The sequence below is a fragment of the Cyprinus carpio genome, chromosome B7 (genome assembly GCF_018340385.1).
Source record: "Cyprinus carpio isolate SPL01 chromosome B7, ASM1834038v1, whole genome shotgun sequence".
In the NCBI taxonomy this organism is placed as follows: Eukaryota; Metazoa; Chordata; class Actinopteri; order Cypriniformes; family Cyprinidae; genus Cyprinus; species Cyprinus carpio.
In genome coordinates this window covers 16,670,576-16,689,566 of record NC_056603.1, presented here as the reverse complement: position 1 = coordinate 16,689,566, position 18,991 = coordinate 16,670,576, and the positions used below count along the sequence as shown (strand labels likewise).

The following is an 18,991-nucleotide window of genomic DNA, read 5'->3' as shown; positions in this document are numbered from 1 at the left end:
GAATATTCAATTAACCCACACAGACACAGGGAGTACATGCAAACTCCACACAGAAAGGCCTGCTGTCCTCGCCGGGGCTCGAACCAGGGAACTTCTTGCTGTGAGACAACAGTGCTAACCACCGAGCCACTCAATATACAAGAAAGCATACATAAGCAATTATTCTGCCTTTCTAAAAAAAAAAAAAAAAAAAAAAAAAAAAAAAAAAAAAAATGTCCATTTAAAAACCAAATCCATGTCTGAACCTCACATGGTGCAGTTTGTCCTCGGAGTGCAATGTCCATCTTTACACCTAATCCATCATTCTGAACATTGACTAACATGACAGGACAGACTCTCCCTGTGTCTCAGCTTGGCCAACATATGTTCTCGTTTAAATAAAACCTATCAGGAGACTACAATGTATAGGTACAAGTGCTTTTGTGTAATGTAGCCTATCCATTGACAAACTAATGCATGTTAACGACACCCAACAGTCCTCAAACACATGCTCGGTGGGTTCAAGATGAAAACAGGGTATATGTGACTCAAAGAACAGCACATTCTTCTTACCACAGCTAATGGTGCTCAGTCTTATATCGCTGGTAATATGGAGTGTATACATTACTGTTAAAAGCAGACAGATTCATGTGTGCGATAAGGATTCTGGAGAATGTAAAATGGAAATGGACTGGAATAATCCAAGCCAGACTGAATAATGCAGACATTCAAAGAAAGGGAGGAAAGGTATGAAAAGAAGCTGTGGCAGAGGCCAAAGAGTTGAGTAAGACAGAGAGGAAATGGGACAGAAACACCGAAAAAAAAGACAGCTGGAGGAGGGGAAAGAGAGAAAGTCTTTGTTGAAGGGGCAGATGGCAGAAGACATTTCTCTACTGAATTGGATTCCTCCTGCCACTGATGAAATATACTACACTTATTTACAGCTCAGCGAATTGCTCTACGTCCATGTCTTTTTAGGCCCAGAGCGCACAGGGTTAAAAGACAGGATGCTTGATTTACAAACATCCTGTGAAACCAAGAATAAAAGGACAAAACACTGTGTGAGAGTCAGACACGCTGAGATAAGTTACTACATGTGCGCTGGGAGATGAAAACTAAAACAAATAACAAAAAAGCGGATGATAATTTGTAACATATTACACAATGTGTAACAAATTAATCCCATTTAATCAGCCGACACTCTAGGGAAGCTAGCCGATCAATTTCTGTGCTGATCAGAACTAGGTCATAAGCAAGCAAACCAAAACAAAAAAACAAATCACTTTAACACCTTAACCAATTTTGTGTGTTCAAGCTTCTCTGTGGTGACCTCAGACCCGTGACGAAATTCTTCTTCCAGCTTGACCATGTGACTTCGGTCTGCTCCTCTGAGGCAGTTTTCCATTATCATGAGCAGATCAGTCTTTCTTCACAGCAAGGAAGGCAATGGTACATTTCTGCAACCATATGATCCATGAAATAGCTACAGACTTAAAGCTGAAAGTGGAGCGAGAGACAGCAATCTGAAATAACAAGGCCAAAACCAACCAGAAATAAAGATGTAGGAAAGCATGCTGCCATCTAGAAATGCTCAGTTTAGAAGCACTAATACAATTAGAGAGAATACAAAAGAAGAGGATGAACTTTTAAATGAAAGCAATTTTACAACCGAATGGATCTATAACTTAATTAAAATGCTCTTTAACTATTGATCACTGTTCATTGCAAAACTGCTGATCTTGGGCAGAAAGTTCAGTTGGATGCTATGCAGTGTGGTTTCAGAGCAAGAACAAACATGTTTGGGAAGTTTGACATTGACAAAGCACGAAAAGTTAAAACCTTAGCAAACAAGACATGAAAATCATATAGTTGGCAAGACAAAACACTGAAATGTCTTATGATGTGACTGATTGTTAATTACATAAAAAACCCTAAAATTAAAATAAAAACATACCAATTACTATACATTCAAAAAAAATCCTAGTCTCAAAAAACCTTCTCAAAATTATGATCTAAAAGTTTCATGGAAACAAAACTATTTAAACAAAAATTCCCAAACACTCTGATGTAAAATTTAATAAAAAAAATCACCATTTTTCTAAAACCTTGTCAAAATCGAATAACAATCTACACATACTAATTAAAAATATTTATTAACAAAAAAAAATATTATTTAGAAAAACTACACCATTTCTATAACACCTTTGTAAAAAGCATGTCACACCAACCATCTGTTTCCTGTCAGAAAGCATTTTTTTGCTGTCACTGAAGGTGACAAAACCACAATTTATCTGTTCATCACCAGTTATTCATATCTGTACTCAAAGATCACATCAGACTCATCCTTGACTGAGTTCAAGAGTGTTTTGAACTCATCAGCACTACAAAACCTCTATCACTTGCTGCGAATTAGCTCTTTGTTGTTTGTTCAAATGAGAATAAAAACCACAAAATAGTTCTCCTCAGAACCTTAAGACAGACAGTTTATCTTTCAGTGGGCCGGTTCAGAGATCAACATGCTCTTCAATCCATCTCTAGTCAAATTTCCCACTATAAATCTTCCGTCCTCATAATATCACTGCCAAATCGTCTCTCTGTGACCTCATCTCTACTACTACTTCATATTATCTGTGTCACTTCCCACATTACGCCCATAAAAGCCACTTTCATGGTTTAATGAACTGATGAGGTATTTGTTTTCAGATCTCACAAGTCATTTAAATTCTTGGCTTCATTTCAATTGGCTGTGGGCCAGTGAGTTAATCATATAGTCTAATTATCCATATGCTATGCCTAAACAATGTTCACACTGCCTGGTGTGTATATTTGCTAGCTTTAGTTGTTAGCCCTATACACTTGAGACAGACATTTAATGCTATTTTTCAACTTACTTGGAAAAAATATTTGCTGTTCAAAAACACAAACACACATCAAAAAACAGCAACGTCATAAAAAATAACATTTGAAAAATACTCTTTGCAATATGTGAAAGGAGCTTAGCTACAAATGTCTATGGTTAATTGTTCTTCAGATAGCTAGCTACTGTATAACCATGTAGATTGTTCAAATAGCTTGACAGCAAAAGAACACGTTTGCGCTAATGACTCTTTTTTTTTACTTTTCTGTTAATCACCCATTTGCGCTAATGACTCTTTTTTTGACTTTTGTCAATCACTCATCCAAACATGTCTTACTTGGAATCCAGGTAAAAGCTAAAAGCCAGTAGACCCCCAATCCAGCTATTAAATGCCCTTTCCTACAATGAAAGTGCCTCCAAAATATGGCCAGTCAGTTTTGCGTATCATTAATAAACATCAGGGCTGGCCAGATTGTGAGTACAAATTCCTATAAACTAAGGAGCTGCCAGTTCATCAATTTGCTCTGAACAAAAAGACTATTGACTGTCACATTGTGTGTATGGATGTGGCTGGCACAGACGCAGTCATACTCTTAATAGCAAATTTCCCCATAATTCATGTGATTCTGAAACAAGGCAGAGATCTGGACAGCTCTTAAGGAGTCTGGATGTGAATTGCTCCCATTTGAAGACTGTTGCGTTTTCCAGCAAGAGAGGGAATGTAGACTAGAGCTCCACCATCAAAGATCCAAATCATTTCCACACCAATTATTGTTGCTGCATCCTCCAGTGATTAAGTTAGGTTTACATAAGCATGCAAATAAGTTGCTGAAGAAAGCAGGTGGGTTGAAAAAGTTTCTTAGTTTAATTTCATAGCACATGCTTTGGTTTTCAATTTTGATTCCTCTCTCTCTCATTTACGTATGACATATGACTCAATTTGAAAATTCAGCTTTGAAAATAAGCCAGCAAAAAAAAAAAAAAAATCTGTAAACATCAAACAGAATAACTCAATCATAATTTAGCATGCATTTTCAAGACAAAAACATGCTATAAACAAAGCTTTGCATGCAACCCATGAATTACAAAAAGTAGACGCAAACTCTTCTTGAAGAATAAAACAAAACGCCCGTGATGTTCTGCGGTGTTTACAGAGTTTGGTCACAATGCAAACATATAAACAAGTCTATGAGCGAGTCCAAACCACTACAGAGACACTACAGAGCAGAATCAGCCACATAAGCAAATTTAAGTGATAAATCTCAGTGCTGGTTTGCACTTAAAAGGGAATGACCATTTCAGAGTGCACTGTACAATACTGCCATAGACATGTACAAAAATTTACAAGAAATTAGGATTATTACAACACAACAGAACAGAACAGAACAGAACAGCAGAGGCATGATAAAAAGCAGAATCTATGAAACAGATTACATTTTAATAATGTATTCTCAATCAGCAATAAATCTGGGAAGAACCTTGTCTAAATATAATTAATTAAAAAACAATATTTTCTTATTGATTCAGCAAAAATACATAAACAGTAGGGCTGGGCGATATATCTAACGATATAATCATGCGCATCTAGTCAGTAAAGCCGGTTCCCTGATTAGCGCTAAATCGCCACCCTGCTTTCAAATGGAGCGGCATTTAATAGACAGAGCCGTAGATCACTGACAAGCTACGCAATATCACGTTCATTATCGCAGATTTATCGCCTTCGATAATCAACGCGATATTGCGTACCTTGTCAGTGATCTACGGCTCTGTCTATTAAATGCCGCTCCATTTGAAAGCAGGTGATGGTGATTTAGCGCTAATCAGGGAACCGGCTTTACTGACTAGATGCGCATGATTATATCGTTAGATATATCGCCCAGCCCTAATAAACAGTAATTATAATATTAATGGTTCTAAAAAGTAATAAAAAAAACAAAAAAAAAAAACAAAGCAAAGCAAAGCAAAACAAAGCCAAAACAAAAACACAACACAAAAAAACAAAACAAAAACCAAAGCAAAACAAAGCAAAGCAAAGAAAACCAACACCAAACCAAAAAACCGAACCAAAACAAAATAAAATATGCTCTACAATATAATAAACTATAAACTACATAAACCAGCCTGGAAATTTTGCAGACTGGTCTTTTCAGCCTTCAACTCCCAGAAATAATCAAGTTGTCAAAAAAAAGATCAGTTATTCTCCTGTGCTTTTCTTTTACTAATAAACATAAAGGAAAACTTCAGAGTAAGCATAAAACAACTCCATACGGTCCCACCCGAATTTATTTTTATTTTTTTTACTATGGCTCTGCTTGACTAAAGTGCCTGTGACCCATGAGACTATATTAAAGGCCAGAAGGAATAAAAGGAATCATTATGAGACCATAAGTTCTCGCTCATCAACAACACTGTCCATTATTATTAATCCCTTCTTATATTGGTTCCTCAGTGTCAACAGAAAATCATTGGGTTTCTTCGGACTCTAGGTTTCAGGTATCAGTCTAGGACACACAGTGCATTCTTCAACAATTACGAAATGACAAATGCAAATATACACAGTTCGAAAAACCACACATACATACTAAAGTACCTACAACACACCAAAGAAAACATTCAGCTCCTACATGACCACACCAATCAGTAGGTGTAACAGCAAAGCAGATCCTCATGTTCACTACAGTTTTCAAAATAATTAACAAAAAGTGAAGCCAAATATGCAGTTCCAAAAACGCCCCAGGCTCATCTTCTATAAAGCAGCTTCAGGCAAATTATTATGGAGTTTGTTTGAGAATCTCTTCTCAAGGCCAATAACAGTAGATCAAACTACTCTACATGAGTCAGAAGAAATTCCTCATTCCAGACAGAAAATCAGCTACCTTAATGAAACCATCAAACACAATCAAAGTAATGAGTTGAATCCCTCAGACTACAAACACATTTGTCATCACTATGACTGAACATATAAAAGTGTGAGACTGGTTTGGGTGATCAAACGCTTCGGAGCCTGTGAGGCAAAAACTGCAGTGAAATCTCAACTGAGCCCCGTCTAAAAGCTGAAAGGGCCCAATTAAAAAAGTCAAAACATAGTCAAAGGAATGTGGTGAGCAGAAGACTGTCGCAACACACACACAGAAGTCATGAATCTTGAGGGAATTAAAATGTAAGTCACGGGTACATCAGAAAGATTTTGTGCAGATTGCATGAATCTGAGTCTAAGGTAATTTCTTGTAATATAACCTAAACAGCCATTTTTGCTAATGGAATAATCATGCAACTTCTTACTCAAATCTTCTGGTGATCTCTCAATAAAAAAATAAACCACCCAAGACAGCAAAAATAAAAAAAATAACAACCAAAAAATTTAAAATAAAATACGTAACAACATCATATCAAAATTAAAGCTAAGACATTTTGTCTTTATGAATATCAAAAGTAGCAAGGCACAAAGCTGATTATTGGATGTCAGGTATGCTACAAATTATGTTTATTGAAGTTTTGTTCCCTCATCAACTAAAAACCACACCGGCTAAAAGATTGATTTTTGGGATTTATAGCTAAATAGAGACTGCAATTTTCCTGGCCAATTCTGATTCCTGATTCTCTTTTGTGTGTGTGTGTGTGTGCGTGTGTGTGCGTGTGTGTGTGTGTGTGTGTGTGAGTGTGTGTGCGTGTGTGTGCGTGTGTGTGTGTGTGACCTGCCAATACCGATTTTTGCTGATTCCGATTTTCTTTCTAGGAACTATAATTGACAGCATATATATACAAACAAAAATCTTTTATTTTTTTTTTATGCAAAAAAACTTATGTACATAATAAGGCCCCATTTACACTAGTGTATTTTTGTTTTAAAACGTCGTTTAAGAATGAAAATGATCCTCGTCTATACTGGCGTTTCAGTAACGTAGACAGGCTCTGACACAACCTTAAACACATGTCACGTGACCATTCATGCAGGTACAGCCATAGATATGAATAGGTAGATTCCCTATTATTTAGATCGCAGACGCGTCTACGTGCTTGGAGCAATCGAATGGGGAATCTATGTATACATCTATGGGTTCAACAATGCGCAGGATGTTATTGTTTACACGGTCGCAGAGCGAAAGCTAGTTTTCAAAGGTCTCCGTTTTGGTCCGTTTACACTAAAACGCAACCCCGGAGTTTTCAAACTAAAACATGGTCTGCAGCATTTTCAAAAGTCTCATTTTTCGAGGGTCGAAAATGCCGGAGTAGTGTAAGACAAAGTCACAAACGTACCAACACTCACGAAAATGCACTAGTGTAAACGGGGCCTAAAAGAAATTAAGCAGGACAATTCCCCAAATTCGGACTAAGTTACAGATGTTCTCTCACTTAAACAACTCAAAAAATAAAGTGCTCTTCCATTTCAAATGAAATTAATATCAACAAACTCCATCTTTCCACTTCAGGAAACACAGAAACAGCATCTTAAGCGGCATTAAATGTATTTACACAGCCTGTTTACGCTACAAAATTGCAAATATATAATAATTTTATAAGATAAATGTTTAAATATTTTTAGACAAACAAATAAGACACGTTGTAAAAAATGCAATGATACTTTTAAAGTAGGTGGCGGCAAATCACTGTTTTAATGAGTGAGTCATTTAGTCATTAAAGCTGCGGTCCGTAAGTTTTGCCTCTTTGTCGCAATCTCTGTTTGAAAACCTGCAATTGCAGCTGTCTGTGGAATTATCTTCCTTGCGTGGGTTGTGCTCTGGCGCGGCTCCAGTGCGGATGAATCTAATGTTTTGAGGAGTATGTGTAGCAGTCAGTCACCGCACAGGTGTGGATATTTACTGTACTTCGCAATCACAGATTCTAGCCTACGTCTTGGAATATATGACCAAAATAAGAATTTTCACCGGATATTGTCATCTGAACAAGCAAGTAACAAGTCTGCCACGCTTGTTCTGACCAACTGAGGAAAAAAGCATTACAATAAATCACACTACCAATGGTGATTTAATCTAACGATCGATTAGCTCATATCAAATCAGACCGTGCAAATTATTATTATCGTTATACTTTAACCTCAAATTTTCAATGTTAACAACATCAGCATTGCCTATAGCGTGTATTAACGTGTAGACTTCAATTTCTGTACATTCTAATCTCTAATATTCATACCATTCAAATTTCGAATTTCATATTAAGAAATTATTTTAAACCAAAAAGCAAATTATGCTCCCTTCGAACTAGATGTTTTTAAAATACAAATCTTGTGTAATCCCAGGCTATCTGTAATCTAAAATACATTTTAAACTGGAATATAATTTAATTTCATTCACATGTGTTGCCTTGACTTTTGAGATTTTTTAAAAAGCATTTTCCTCGTATTGTTTCTGAACATATAATATGTAGAAGACAAGTTTGTTCAAGATGTAGGCTAGTTGTAGTTCATGCATCTTTTCTGCAAAGATACTTAACAAGTGATTTGTTTAACATTTACATCATGTTGACAACTTCATGTGTTCACCTGGAATAGAATTTTATTTGACTAGAGGGTTAATAAAGAAAAAAGTAACCAGAATCATGTCGTAGTTACATTTTCAAGTTGACTAGTTCTGAATCAGAAATGGTCAAACGTTCTGAAATTTTTTTTGCCATCATTCATTCAGAAACCAGGCAATTGACTGTCTTTATGATATGGGTTACTGAATCATTGACTCACTCAATTCTTGCAAAAATTCATTCAGTAACAAAATACTGCTATGTGTTGCTGGTATGCATCCATAACTTTCTGTGTGCGCTGTTGCGCTCATTTGTTTTGATTTCTGCACGAGTCTCTCTCACACACTCACACCGGCCGATTATGCGGAGAATCGTCTAATTCCAGTCCCTTGCCAGTCGATCGGTGCATTTCTATTCATAAATCAATATCAGTCCATCAAATTGTGACTCAATAAAAAAGAAAAATCTATATTTTTAACCCAACCCTAGCAATAATTATTATATTTTTAGCACTTCATTTGGCCTGCTCAGTGGCAACAAACATAAATTAGTGTGCTTAATAAAACGACAGTTTTAAGATCAATCACAAGCTTTTGCAAACTTGTTCCATTGGCAATAAATAAACAAATGCACAGTGGGTAAGCAGTAATCCTAATTTGGCTAGCACCCAGAATTTCTCTTAATTAATATTCATGAGCCAGGCTGATAAGGTTTGTAATGTGCCCCTGCTGCTTTGCCACAGTTCTAAATGCAGACTGATGAGGACACTGAGCATAGACTAATTAACACATCAGATTCTGATCCTGTCCTTGGGCTAAACTTGTTACAATCCTGCAGTGCAAGTGCTGAAGCTGATGTGATGGACACAGAGAACACCATAATTAGACTCAGCTGACAGTTAACTGGACTGACGAGTGATTTACATTCGACACAGTAAGCTAGCTATTGATTTTGAGCCATCAGTCACTCCATACTACAGATCTAAGCGACTATACATCTGACTGCTTGGAAATAGCCTTCAGATTGGCTATGCATAAACCAAATTCTTTACGACAACACATCAAATAGCCAAGATATTCTGTAGAAATGAATCTTCTGTATTCCATGGAGGTTTGCGAACACATGAGGGTGAGTAATGGATGTCTGAATTCCTTTAATAACCGATGAAGTCAAGTTGCAAAGCTGGTGGCTGTCTGGTGATCTCCACTAGTGTCAGATGGCCATTACTTATTCAAAAGCATAGATCTGCCTCCGAATGAGGGCCTGAGAGAGAGGTGATATCATTGAGCTGCTTAGTGCTGAGATCTATGCACCTGTCTAAAATCAAAGCATACAAGGTGCTTCTTAAAGGGATAGTTAAACCAAAAACTGAACATTCTGTAATCATTTACTTATCCTCATGTTGTTCCAAACCTGTAATACTTTCTTTTTTCAGAGGAACATAAATTAAGATATTTTGTGGAAATTCAAAGGTCACCAAAATGGTTTGGTTGCAAACGTTATTCATATTTTGTGTTACACTAACAGGTTTGGAACGACATGAGAGTGAGTAAATGACAACAGAATTTTCATTTTTAGGTGAACTATCACTTTAGGCTCTGAGCTGTTTGTCTTATAATAACGTTTACAGCAAAACAATATTTAGGAACGAATAACTGTTTTAAGAATCTGTTTATGTACAGACTCAGAAGAATGTATTTGTATTTTGAGGGTATGATTTCAAGGTGAATACAAATAGAGATTATTATGTACCAATTTTTGAACCAACACATAACAGATGTTTCATCCTACAACATCCTGGTCTGAGGCAGAGCTGCCAACCCTCATGACCCCTCGTGTTGAGTCAAACAGTCTGGATTCAAAAGAGTGGACACAAAAGAGGCCTTTTGACCTCTCTTACTGTTTCAAACTCATGAAACAAAGTGACTAACAATTGACACTCAAAGCAATGCAGAGGGATTATAGAGGCCATCTGCTTGGGTCCCGGTCATTCTTTGTTGGTACAGTGCAACATAAGGATGAGACAAATGCAGAGAGGATGAGACCGTCTACAGCCCTGCAGACAGACTCCTCGTGTTCCCCGCCACTAATGAGGATCAGATGAGGAACATGATACACCACAACAGCACAAACACACACACGCACAACACAAAAAGACCTCCACTTGATGCCTGTGGTAGGTAAAGGTCTAAATAATAATACCTTCAAAATATTGCATGAACGATAAATATTGTAAGGCTATACTGAAAAGTATTTCAACTGCAGCCATACTGAGATAATTACGTTATTTAAGGTCATTTAAATATAATACAGGATAATACAGAGTTATATTAACTTACACATTCTTAATAATCATCCAGCATTTGAAGTGTGCTCTGGTTATGAATGGAGAAAAAAAAAGAGACTAAATCATCTAAATCATTCTGTGGTTCAGCCAGAGAACACAAAAGCCATCAAGAGAACCCATCTGCCAGAAAGAAAGCAAACACCCCCATTTCTCTCACATACTTTCCTTTGATTAAAGGACAGAGCACTATAAACATAGCCATAACGCATGTTAATTTTAGACAGAAGGAACACATTGTTTCTAGACACTATGGTATTTAAATACACAAAGTGGAGAATTATAAAACATAAGGCAGACTGTTTAACCGACCAATCAGATTAATTGTTCAGACGGAGCAGCAGGTTGGATGTCACATCACAATTTGCAATGGAAAGTTTATGGGGGGAAAACAATCAAAACAGACACAAAACTTGAGCACATAAGCAAAGTCCATTATCCTCTGACAACACATCCCGGGAAAAACCCCTCAACGAAGGGACTGCTCTCAGACTGACAATGCTTTTTCCTTACTTAAAGGAATAGTTCACCCAAAAACTAAAAATTCTGTCATTTAATTACCATCATGCTTTTTTAAAGCCTTAAGATTTTGTTCATCTTAGAAAAACAAATGAAAATGTTTTTAATAAAACCAGAGAGATTTCTGTCCCTCCATTTAAAGTCTATTCACCCAGAACTCAAAAGAGCTCATAAAAGAGATCATAAAATAAATCCATAACTTCTGAAGAGACAAGATTACTTTAAATGATGAACAGATTTAATTTAGCCTTTTATTTACACATAAATAATACAGATCAATGTAAATATGGATATATTGATCAAATCACATCAAATATGGTAAATGAGAACCAGGTGAGGTTTGTTCTTGCGCATAAACCAAGTACAGTTAAGCTCATGTAAATTTGTAAATTAAATCTGGTTATGATATAAAACATCATCATGTTTAATTCATGGATTTATTTTGTGATTTTTTTTTGTGAAGTATTATATTTTTGGGTAAATCAACTTTCAAAAATGAGAAACAAATCCTTCAGATTTTATTAAAAATATTTAAATGTGTGTTTAGAAGAAGAATGAAAGTCTTATGCATTTGGAATGAGGCTAAGTAAATCATGACAGACTTTCCAGTTTTGGGTGAACTGACCCTGAGAACCCATCTTGGGCCTTAGTCTAGAAAAATGTTTAAAACGTAGGACAGAAACTTTGTTAATTCAACATAATATGTGCAATAAACTATTAGGCACGAATATGCAATTTTCCCAGTCAACCTAAAGTCTACAGACTCATGACTACTCAACACTGACTGCACTGCATCTGTGACTAACCACAAAAACACTGTAAACATGTCAGCTAATGGCCTAACAGAGGAGAAACTACAAGACCAGAGAGTGTGATGTGCACTCCCAAGAGGAAAGGTTTTATTACTAAGTTGCCAAGCTTGTGAAAAAGCCTCATTCCACTCAACAACAGAAAGACAGAGCGACTTTGTCTTTTTGAATCTCACATGATAGTTAACATAAATCATCGTCTGTGAGGTCCGGTTCAGTGGGAATCACAATCGAAACGCGTTCCTGCCAAGCAAACGCAACAGTAATCTCAACGGACAGCTGGCTTTAACCCAGTCAACCACAAAGCAAGTGAAAAGAAATCTTGAAGACACCTCTGGGGCTTCAAGATGATTGTATCTAAAGAAATAGCCCTTCTAATGCAACTATTAAACTTAGGGCTGACGCCAGCACAAAATAAAGCCTTGTCTTGGTTTTCTCATCTATGCTCAACAGTACAACGGAACAATACAAAAGTGTTCTAACATTTATGAGCGTGCTCAATATCTGCCAGTCCCATTCCAGATATCATCCAGTCAAGGCTGAAGCCTTCAAAACCCTCTTAAACTACGATAATCATACTCAATATCTGGCAAGATATTAAAGAATGTCTGTAAAACTTTTGGTTTGGGTTCTGACTTGAACTTTAAGAGAAAGTTCAACCAAAAAAATAAAAAGAATTGTCATTTACTCTCCCTCATGTCGTTCCAAACCTGTATGACTTTCTGTCTTCTGTGGAACACAAAATATGATATTTTGAAGCTTTTTGACCATTTTGAAAAATGCAATAAATGTTGTTGTTTCAGACACCATTGACTTTCACTGCATGGACGTTTTCAAAATGATCAAGAGTTTAAAATGTTCTTCAAAATAGCATCTTTTGTGTTCTCTAGTCAAAGAATTTTTGGATAAATTATCCTATTAAAGTTGGGACTTGAAGTGGTCTGAAAGTTTTGGACAATATTTTATAGAGACACATCAAAATTCTTGAATGTTACAGGCTTTGAGGGACCCAATTCCGGTTGCAGTCTAAATGAAGGTCGAGCAGCAAATCTCTAGGCTTGTGTGGACTCAGAGAGGGGCCTCTCTAATAACCACTCATAGGCTGTATGTCCACAGCCCTTCCCTCTCAAAGCCACAGACCACTGCTATGGTGCATCTGGCAGACTGCTTATGGGCCTGGGGTGCAAGCTAATTGGCCACAGGAAGGTACAGAATATCCAATGATGTAGTGCATTTATTCCCAGCTGAACTGGCCCCTGTTGCAGGGCCAAAAGGTGACTTATAAGCACTCTGAAGCCGGCTTGAACAGTTGTTTCTACAGTAAGGAGAGCAAGGGGGGTCGTCATGTACCCCTGAGACAACTTCCTTTTGACACTAACCCCCATTCTATCAGACTTCCTTCCTGCAGCTCCAACTTCAAAATGCCAAAGATCTTAATCGAGAATGCCTGCAATACAACACAGGGGTCCAGGTAAACAACAGCAATCAGAAATACACAATCAGCTTTCAGAGGGTTTTTGCCCCATTGACAAGAATTTACAGTCTAATTTGCAACAAATGAATGTGCAAGGAGCTGTGTGTCAAACAAACAAACAAAAAAAAAATAAAAAAGACAAAACAACAACAAATTTTCCCACACGTCTTTCTGAACAGCTAGTGTGGTCTTGACCAGGCTTAACATTAACACACAGCACAACAACACAAAACACAATAAAAACACAGCAGCAGAAGAGACAAAAGAACAGGAACTTTTCAAAAAAGTCCTCAAAGGCTGACAAAACATTAGCGGTGTGCAAACACAGTACGCTTGCTTATATGAATAGTTTGCAGACCGATGCAGTATCTGTGACTATTGCAATATGTCGAAACGTCACCAGTGATATGGGGCGTAAAACTGTAATGAGGGAAGAATATCAGTGCAATTATTAACACAAGTGCCGGTTCATAACAGGACACAACACTCTTCACGCATGAATGAGGCAATTTTTAATAGAACATTTATTCTCCAATCCCACACACATAAATTACGGTGGAAAAAGAGAAAGAAAAACAGAGCGTTCAGGTATCTGGTGACAATATGTGAGAATGCAGTGTTTCTTATCGCAGGTCCTAATCCAAAACCCATGCATCAAATTCAGAGCTGACAGAACTTATCCTCCCATTCCATGGATATCGAATACTAAAGCCAGTCACTTCCCAACAAAAAGCCAGTCTGAGGCTCTTGCCTTTACGAAAAAGCACGTCTTTAATATCTTAAAGGGAATAGGAGACAAATCATTATAGATGATTTGGGCTAAAAAATGGAATTACTTACAATGAAAAAAATCATACAAACATTGAAAATAAAAAAAAACTTAAAAGAAAACTTCTTCAATGCCTATGAATATCTAAAAATATAAAATGGTGTGCTAAAGTATATTTACATTAAAAAAATACTAGGAATCATTTACTTCATCAGGCCTTCAGACCAAATGCAAGCACACCATGGTGCCAATTTAAAACTGACTTATATTAATTTTTAAACTTCAAATAGAATGTGATTCAATTTAAATGAAATATACTGACAAAAAAAGTGACAGTAGAGTAAAAAACCCTCAAAAAACATCAAGGCTACAACAACGTTCAAGGCACATAATTTTAATGAAAAAAAAAAACAAACATAACCTCAATAAACATCAACACAAATAAAACAAACAAAACACAAAAGAACCGATGCACAAAGAAAACAAATACATTTCACACTTCACAGAAATGCTAATCCACCGCCAGCTTACCTGCCGTGATGTCACAAGAGTACATGGGTTTTACTGTCTATTAAGGGTCAGACCCTCTCACATTTCATTAAAAATACAAAACAGCCAGAGACATGAGTGTAAGTAGAGTAAAAAACTTTCACATACTTTTGAGGCTCCAGCAGCACACTTGCACCGATCACACCGACAAAAAACACACACCACAAAAGTTAATAAAAAAAACAGCCAAAGTTCACATCACAGAAATGCTAATCATGAGCTTACCTGCCACTTCCAATTAGGGGTTTCCACAGATTAATCCTGACCCTCAACATGACTTTACAAAACAGCCAGAGAATGTGTAACTGTATCTGATGCTAAGGATTATCAAGAGGTATGATAAAATTTCTGCGGTCGCACAGACCTCAGAGCTGGCCGTTGATAATACATCAAGAGCATAACACCATAAGCCATATAAATCTGTCTGCACATGTTTTCGGTTTCCTGCTGGTCTACTAACAAAGAGTTTGTATTTCGATCATTTAGGAGGAGCAGATCTCCTGTAGCCATTTAATTCTGTCAGCACATGCCTGAGCTGTGTGAAACAGAAACACTTCAGCCAGAGCCAGCATTCCAAAACTATCACAACCAATTACAGCCCATGAAATCCAGAGGAGGAGACAGGGAAACAGAAAAAAAATGAGGAGATTTTAAAGGTGAGGTTCGGGGACAGGTGTGGACCACCAGAATGCTTTTAACAGGCATTACATTTACATTTAGTCATTTAGAATGAACTGTCAATTCAGCATGCAAGCTGGAGAAGCTGCAATTCTGAGAAACATGCAAAGCCCTCAGACACAGAAAACCTGAATAAAATAAAAATAAATTACCATATAAACCATTAACAGTTCGATTTAGCTACACTACGTAAAAAACCACTACTCGTGAAGGATGTGGGTTTCATGTGCGAGCAGTTTCTCACAATCAAAAAGCATACATGATCACGTAGCTACATAAAGCCCTTTATGAAAATCTCTACCACTCTCGTTCTCCCGCTTTCTCAGTCTACGTGCAGCCTGCAAGCAGATGGGTCCGAGTCGTCTGAAAATGTGTGGTCACCATAGCAACCACTCACACTATAGTTATTCTCTTTTCAGTGAAAAGAAACACAGGAGCAATAATGCTTTTTCACCTTCCATCTCTCTGGCTAGCTGCCTCCATACTTGGTGCGCTACAATCAGTGAAGCGAATTCCTTGAGAAAGAGGGAGGCTCGGTGGCTTACGGAGGTATTTCACAAAGCAATCCACCATCTGCTGACCACTGCCAGGTTGACAGTTGAAAGGGAAGGGAGAGTCTAGCAGGTCTGACCTCCAGACCAAAACAAGACGTGTAATTAAATCAAGCTGATGAAGGCAGTTGACAGACCTGAATACAGAAAGGTCTCCATTACAAAAGCACTGCTGGACCAAGATCACAAATAAAAAAATAAAATAATAATAATAATCTGTGTTCTGTTTTCTATGCTGTTTACAATTTCTTGCTGTTATTGTTGTGATACATAAACAGTAATGCACAATAATATATACTGGTGGTACCATAACAGCTATTGGCAGATAATGGATATATAGATCACTTTTTAAAAACACTAATAATATCATAACACATTAAAATTAACCTCCAGAAAATCTAAAAATAATAATATTAAAATTAATTATAAAAATAACTAATAATATCATAACACTTGAAATGTAATCTTCAGCAAATCTTAAAATGAATATCCACTTCCTATATTATAATATCATGATGCTTAAAGTCACTTGTAATATTTAAAATGATCGATTTTAGCTTTTAGATGTGTTTATTGTTTATTTAAACAAACTAAAATAAATAATATAAAAAACATGCCATACATGAAAAATATGAATAATTCAGCTCTTTTCCAGCTATAAAACATAAAATGTCAATTTATAGGGACCACATCTATTAAGCGGCAAGAATCACCGTACACCATAAAATAGCCCACAACCAACTTGTGTATTGAATTTGTTGAATTCTAAAGCCTCACAATAGTTTTAAAAGATTGAAATTAAAGACTCAATGACTTGTTAAGTCTGACGCAATAAATGATTCATAAACAACTCACTGGAGGGGAACACTGTCGGTAAATAATGAAAGATTTCCATCTGTTCCTGACACAAAGCTATCATATGGGCTCAAAAGACTTGAATGATGAAATGAAATGACACAAAATGTTCAATTTTGGGTCAACTTCTTTAAAGGAATTCCGAAGACACAGGAAGACAGCTGGACATTTTATGCACCAAGCCACTGTCCTTGGAACTGTAAAACTATATTCAAACTCAATCTGGTCCTGACAACATAGCTGGTCATTGCAATTGCAGTTGGGATGGTCGTGGTTAGGGCGGCTACAGGGCCAGGCTCAGTGTGGCCTTGACTGTTCCTCTTTTCATGCAGTGATGCAGAGGAAGATGAAATCACTACATATGTGGGCGACCAGAGTGCTCCAGATGTGGGATTCTAGAACATTCCTTAAAAAAAAAACAATCCCCCCCAAAAAAACATGAAAACAGACACAAGAGACAAAAACAATCAATGTAAAACTCCAATCCCAAATGTAAAATAAATACCTTATTTCTCCAACTCTTTCCTCATGTAATTTACAAATCATCATTTAGGATGCATGTGTGTGTTTTTAGGATGCAAATCAATATTCCTGGACAACTATAAATTTGTCGGACAAACCTCCTCTGACAGCTATTAGAGGATATATCACCAAAATGTATTTCTCTGTGGTCACGGATCTGCTATATCGAGTGTGGAAAAAAAGTGAGCATGGCTGTGGCTTTATGGAACTTGTGTGACCTCCAATTAACACTGTTTTTTCTTGCTTCTAACCTGTTTTACAACTGGGCATTAAAGGGGACAACCCAGCCCAGAGGAAAACAGATGTCATGGTCTTAAAAGCCCTGTTTTTCTACTGTCATTAGCCAGTCAGTCACTGACAAAGATATGTACTGTAAGCTGGACATAGGGAAACAATTGCATTAAGTGCCTTTTATGAACTAAATAACACCGTATTCTTTCAGAAAAGAGTATATAGTTAAAAGCACAACTCCTCGAAAGCCTACATTTGAACCGCTTTGAGTCAGTGGGTTACATTTAAGTTTGTAACATGCCATACAACATGAATGAATGACTCTGACTTGCAAAAGAAGTGGACTTTGTTCCAAATAGTGCAAACTGTAAACTTATTCCGAGTCAATTTATCGCTCACTTGTTTACTTTAAGACCTTAAAACCAATACTAATATGAAGACTGACGCAAAAACGGTAAAAGAAAGTCTAACAACAATGAAACCTCCATATACTTTTCCTTTTTTGAACCTCCGTAACAGTTGTTATTCACACAGGATCTAGTCACTACATTTCTAATGACGTGACTCTACGCAACAAGATGTTATTTGTAACAGCACCACATCAGCTTCAGGGTAAACAGCGTAGCAATTCACAGGTAAACTGCATATTTGGGAAGTTCAGCGTGTCCAAAACGACGTCTCCGTACACATTACTATCGTGTTGAATGACACACGACACCGCTGTTCGGATAATTCTCAACAATACATCTGGAATCATGCCGTGATCCGTTAGCACATGCACATACCTGAACAATAAAAGAAAGAACATGGAGGAAAATCCTCCAGCGTGTGTTGCAGATCCCTGCTTTTTCCAATACAGTCCCCGAGTTCAAATCCACCGTGGATGTTGATGTTCCAGCAGCAATTTTCCCACCGAATGGAAGAGCAATGTGAGCAAAGGATGGAAGGGGAGGGATAACAGAACAGAGCGGAGGCGGCGCCTTCACCGTCACCGAACTTCCAGCCTGGAAGCTTTTTGTCAACACCAATACGCAATGGACTGGATTTTGCCAAAATATGTGAGATAGCAGACAGAAGAGTGCCTTAAAGAAATATAATAAGGTAACTATAGTTTATTTCAAAATACCATAGTTACTACAGTTAAATTTATAAAAACTACAAAAAAAAAAGAGAATATGATTAACCCAGTAAAGCCTGACAGAAATATTATAAGGTTACTATAGTTTATTTCAAAATACTATGGTTACTACAGTTAATCTTTCTGCAAAATATATATATATATATATATAATATTAGTAACCCTGTAAAGCCTGACATATTGTATGAAATGACAGTAAGAAAAATCAAATTTATTGAAAAGAACTGTTTATTGAAAGAAA

The 18,991-nt window shown here is 36.8% G+C and overlaps 1 protein-coding gene across 1 annotated transcript in view; it reads right to left on the bottom strand.

Moving 5' to 3' along the window:
* The window catches only part of ccdc102a (coiled-coil domain containing 102A), a 58,840-nt gene extending 40,262 nt beyond the window's left edge, over positions 1-18,578 (bottom strand). The window contains exon 1 of the mRNA XM_042727558.1: positions 18,398-18,578. The gene's annotated coding sequence lies outside the window, so the exon portion shown is untranslated. The remainder of the gene's footprint in view (positions 1-18,397) is intronic.
* Positions 18,579-18,991: the final 413 nt, after the last annotated feature.